Here is a 5,983-nt window from a genome sequence, read left to right as displayed (position 1 = left end):
AAAACAGTCAAGGACATAATATTTTAAGAATTTCATCACTGTAAACAGTAAATTCATGACAGCGTTCAACAGGCCAGATGGTATTGTACCTTTACTAGTTTGTAGAAAATAATTTTACAACCGTGTATACAGTTTCCTCTGTTATTTGGCTAATTTCTTGACAGTTTTTCAAGTGGCATTCTTTGGAAGGAATTTAGTTTTGACACATTTACACGGGTAAACTGTTTTTGGAGTGCTATGAGCAAGTGAGGATCCATGTTATGCTGAACCATCCAGTAAATGAATGCAAATGAACCAAAGCGATTGAGAAGGATATATGCCATTTTTATGGTACTGGCTATTTTATGTGGGAGAAGGTTGAGTATTGATGCAAGAATGAGCTGTTTTGGGAGGTATATGACATTTTGCCAGTTATCTGAACTGTTGTGCAGAAGTGTAAGAATGTTTGGCCAAATGACAGGAAAGGCCCCAGCTTATCTGAAGGACCTACTAACTCCTTATGTTATTGGAAGAGAACTGCGCTCATCCAGCATAAGCCGTCTGGCTCTGCCATCCAGTCGCTCTAGGTACTCCCAGTCAAGATTGTTCTCCGTTGTGGTACCCAAGTGGTGGAACGGTCTCCCAGAGGCAGCAAGACTAAGCACATCTCTTGCAGCCTTCAACAAACAACTAAAGACATTCCTCTTTCGAGAGAATCTACTAGACTAATGCTTGAACTGGCCTTGCCCCAGGGCAGACTCCTGACATGATGTTTAGTATAGTTTAGTTTGTGTGTGTGTTTGTGTACTCGTTATTTACTCTTTATAAAAAAATAAATTAATTAATTAAAAAAATAAAAATAAAATAACCCCACTTTGCAACTGCACTTGTTGTTCTGTTTATCTCCTGTGCACTTTGTATTTGCTTGTGATGTTGGCTTGATTATGTCCTCTTTTGAAAGTCGCTTTGGTTATAAAGCGTCTGCCAAATGCAATGTAATAATGACCCAAAATTTTCAGAAATGTCATCTCAGTTTCAAGAAATTAGCCAAACCAATCGAGAAAAACTGTATTATGAGCAAAACTGTAGCCTATGTATTAGGCTATCTTTGAGGCAGTCAAACAAAATCATTTTCGAAAAAAAAAAATGACATTCTCAAAACAACACAGACAAATTCCCAAACCAACTTGCAATTTTCCAAAACAGAATGGCATTTCATCAAATATCAAATGTTTAGTACATCTCTGCAGATGGCTATGTACAGATACCCTACAGTTGACACATTGAGCATACATTTAGCACATTTTCCAAATAAATTGGCCTTGCTTATCTAAACGAATTAGACAATTATCAGTCTAATGGTTGCCCTCTCCAAAACATGTCAGCATGATTTCATTGTGTAAGTCATCATATGCAAAGTAGTCTACACAATTGTCAAAACAGTCAAGGACATAATATGTTAAGAATGTTATTACAGTATTTCTCAATTGGTTTTGTACATTTCTCGAATCTCTCTCGCAATTTGCAAAACATAATATTCATTCTCAAAACAGCTTTAACAAATGGCAAAACACAGTGGATGACCTGCAAAACCAAGTCTCTTGCTCAAAAAGTTTTTGTGTCAATGAACGTATCAGTGCCAGCAGAAAGGTTAGTCATTGTGTCATAGTGTGGTCCGTGTATGGACAAGCTAGTCAAATAGATTCGTCATGTTGTCAATTGAATAGTACACTCTGAAGCAAAATGTTGTTTAGATTGGATGGGAAATGTTGTAAATCCGACTTTATATTACATTGATCAGATAAGATTGTCCTAGATATACATTTAGACTATGACCTATTTATTGACAGGTTTTCTCATAGCAAAATAGGAAAAATAGCAAACTCTGGTTGAGGTGTCAAAATGCGCCCTCTACCATCCCTTTTTACTTGTCTTGCAAGCCCATGTGAAAAAAATCGAGAACTGTAAAGCAAAATAAATTTGAAACAATACACTGATAGTGTATAAAGTGCACTTAATGTCTTGTGAAATTCTAGGGAAATATTGTAATTTTGCGTGGAGCGTAATTATAAAGGGCACATGAGGCATTGTACACAGCCATGGCATGGTGGATGAGAGCATTTGCTATATGCCGAAAACAATGAGAAACTGATTTGACCATGTGCAGAGGTAACACCAGGAAGTCACAATGGAACAAAGGCTATTGAGAATCATTATTATATTAGCCTATATTATAATATTATATTATATTATATTATAATGTACAAAACCAATTGAGAAAAACTGTAAACAGTAAATTCATGACAGTGTTCAACAGGCCAGATGATATTGTAACTTTACTAGTTTGTAGAAAATGAGTTTACAACCATGTATGCTACAATTTCCTCTGTTATTTGGCTAATTTCTTGACATTTTTCCAAACGACATTCTGTTTTGAACAATTGCTAGTTGTTTTGGGATTTGTCCATGTTATTTTGAGAATGTTATCTCTGTTTTGAGAAATGAGCCAAACCCATGAGAAACCTGTAATATATGGGCATTACTTTCTGTATATGAATCTACAGTAAAGAAAGTTACTGATAAATGTCCTTGGTAAATTGTCTGTGTTGTCAAACTTCAATGGTTTCACTCACTTTTTCACATTTATACTTAGTCAAAATCTGTTAGCTGAACGTAGACAAAACATCTAACAATTTTGACTTGCAGTGCTTACACAATGGCAAAGGAACAATGTATTTTGGGGGTACTGATGATATATGTGGAGAAGGAATTTATTTGACACACGGGTGAACTATTTTTGGAGTGATATGAGAAAATGATGAGGATCCATCCATTTTGCTAGTTATCTGAACTGTTGTGCAGAAGTGTAAGAATGTTTAGCCAAAATAAATTATCCAAAATGTATAGAAATGTCATCTCGGTTTCAAGAAATTAGCCAAACCAATCGAGAAAAACTGTAATGACACTGCTATTTTTAGCATAACTGTACATGCAGGCACTGCGCTACACCCTCTGATCTGATAAAGACTCTGTACCCCTCAAATAAAATATGACTTCTTCAGATTCCCCCGTTGGAATCATCCATTAGAGTGTGTGGGTCTCTCAGTTGTATGTTTTATGTCTATCTATGTGTATTGTTAATTAATGCCCCTCGTCGCTCCAAGTGTCTGGCTGCTGTAGGCCTATGTTGAGTGTTGTTAACGTGTTTTGGGTTTAAATTCCACATTTGGAGCTTGGTAAAATGGAATTTCCATTCCTCCGAGTAATGTCTGCCTAGCCTACATGTTGAACATGACAGTAAAGTTTAATTTGACAAATATGGATAAGCAGTTAGGGTCAAGCTTGCATCCCAAGGATTGCCAGTTCAATTGCCAACACTCCAGGTTGGTGGTGGGGGTTAGTAATTACCGGTACCCAGTGCTCTCCCCCATCCTCCTACATGACTGAGCTACCCAGAGCATGGTACTGTCCTGCCGCCGTTACTCCCTTGGAATGCGTTTTGGGTTGCGCCCTTGCCCAGGAGAGGCATACAATGCAATTTTGTGTGCTGTGTCACAATGGAAGTCTCACTTTAATTCAATGTAAAAATGGCAGTACAATTCACATTTCTGATCTCCTACACGAAGGGGTCACTTCATATTGTTTGGACTAAGGGGACATAAAATGAATTTCAATAATGGATGTTCTTCATTGTGGCTGGCAAACTTTCCTACAATTGGACAGCTAAACCTATTCACAGCAGTTTAGTATTCTGATCCCTACTGCATGTGGCCAATAGGCCTATGCAAACGAGAGCTATCAGAGATGGCAACCTGGACCCTGGCCAACTCTAGCGCACATGCTTCTCAGAGCCATTTATTAAACTTAATTATTATGCCGGTAATGAACCCAGTTCTGATGAAATGCAGTCAAATGAAACCAGGGCCGCTGGGTAAGGTTGTCACCTGAAAGGCCCCATGACAACAATATATACAATGTAATGAGGACCCAAATTCTGGGATCCCCTCTCCATGGGCCTGGGACCGCTGTCCCATTTGCCCCATCCCATTTGCCATCCCTGAATGAAACAGCAATGTTTTGGTGTATTCAATAAAATGATAGCTCATCATACCACAGGCCTGGCAGACAGTTGTAAATGTCATTGAGTATAATTACTGTACATGCACCTAGTCAGGTTACCTTTTTCAAATACAGTAAGATAATGGGAAATGGGCACCCATAAGTGTTGAGGCATGCAGACGTCACCAAAACACTTGTTTTGGTGTATTCGTAAGCTAAGCTTACTCTAACACTTCCTGTTGTCTGAACATGACCCCATTACCTTGACAACAGATACACATGGTCTGTTGCCAGTGCAGCTTCCTTGGGAACATTTCAAAGGACTTTCACAGTATTATTTCAGGTAAACTAGGTTCTAAAACCTGGTGCCTTCTATGCACTTAAAATCAAATATGCATATTTTGTGTGTAACTACGCTTGGCCCTTACAAATCTGCAACAAACTATTGTTCCATTTAGAAATCTAGTTCGGGACACAGCAGCCCACCCATTGACTTTAATCTAGTGGACCACAGGGTTCCATTTGCCTGGTTAACACCAGACCTAATCACAAGTGAGATGTCTTTCAGATCGAAACGATTGACTAGAACTTAAGGCAGTATGGGAGTTCCCAGGCTAGGGTTCCATTACCAAAGCAGCCTAATGGAACCCTGCGTTCGGTTCAACTATAAAACGTCGGTGAGCCCACCACAAAAATGTACTCTGCCGAATTTAATTTAGTCTTAAAAATTCAGTTCAGCAATGTGCATTTGAAATTCCCTGCCAAGACTGCAAGTTTGACCCAAAACCCAACCGCTTTAGTAAGTGAAGTGGCCCTCCTGGCCATCGTTTGGTACTACTTGCTGGATTATAATGTTCACCATGCAATAGACTTGTCTGCAAACCCCGGAAACCAATCATGTAAATGTGTGATATAGAATACATCTATACAGTTGGGGACCCTACATACCATTCACTTTGAACCTATTAATAGCATGCAATTAGATCCAACACATGGGGATCATGTTTTGTGATTAGAAATGTCAGCAAGACGCCCACTAACCACACTGCCACACCTGTCAATGTGTAAAAACAGCAACCACGTGTAAGAAAGGCAACCAAGTGAGTTAACCAGTACACATCTTTTCCTTATTTTCCATCAACTTTTATTTAAACAATATAAACAAAAAATAAAAAAGGAAAACGTTGCTGAGCTGCCAAGAGTCCAGTGTCCAAGAGAAGCCTCCATGGGCCCATCCTCACATTGCAAAGAGAGGAGCCAGGGAATCCAACCAACGAAGGTGCCAGCAGCCTTCCAAGGAATGTAGACGAGTCCACCAATAGGCCTCTGCTCGGGCTTCTGAAGATGGTGCAAGGCAGGGAGACAGGGAGGGTTGGGTCGGTGGAGTAGATTGGGGTGTGGAAGGTAAAGTCCAGGGTCGTCCGTCCCAGCTGCAGCAGCAGAGCGGTGGGGGTGCAGTTTACTTCGACCTCTGCCTCATCTTTCTCCTTTTACGCTTCAGCCTAAAAGAGTGCACATAAACACCGCGTTAGCACAGACTGAGTCATTGGGCCCAAGCAAAAACTAGCAAGTGATGACTCGGTTCATGCATACGATTAGTTTCATATATGAAAAAAACTCACCTGCGCATGCGCTTCTTTCTCCACTGGGGGAAGCAAGAGAGAAAAACATTAGCTGAAATGATTCACGCTTGCTAGTGTTCCGGGCACATTTTGGTGCAAAGATTAGTCTCAAACAAAGCCATTTGTTGAAGACCAAGAGTGTCAAGGGTTCAACTGCACAGTGAAATTGGTGACTTTCTTCTGGCTGTAGTCTTGTTACAGACGCCAGAAAACGCATGTCCTCTGTCCTGCTATGCGTTCCGCATCAACTATATTGCTACAAGAACTTACATCAAACCATGCACCCTCGTGACAATTATCATACAACTTGACAAGCGCTGGTC

At 39.9% G+C, this 5,983-nt stretch overlaps 1 long non-coding RNA gene across 1 annotated transcript in view; it reads right to left on the bottom strand.

The window, feature by feature from the left end:
- Window positions 1-5,159: 5,159 nt before the first annotated feature.
- Window positions 5,160-5,983, bottom strand: part of LOC134457372 (uncharacterized) — a 1,154-nt gene continuing 330 nt past the window's right edge. The window contains exons 3-4 of the long non-coding RNA XR_010036431.1: window positions 5,661-5,683; window positions 5,160-5,540 (exon numbers count right to left, since the gene is read on the bottom strand). This is a non-coding gene — a long non-coding RNA (uncharacterized LOC134457372). The remainder of the gene's footprint in view (window positions 5,541-5,660; window positions 5,684-5,983) is intronic.

Source organism: Engraulis encrasicolus, chromosome 10, assembly GCF_034702125.1.
Source record: "Engraulis encrasicolus isolate BLACKSEA-1 chromosome 10, IST_EnEncr_1.0, whole genome shotgun sequence".
NCBI lineage: Eukaryota > Metazoa > Chordata > Actinopteri > Clupeiformes > Engraulidae > Engraulis > Engraulis encrasicolus.
The sequence above is the reverse complement of the archived record's forward strand: the minus strand, read 5'-3'. Positions and strand labels throughout refer to the sequence as shown.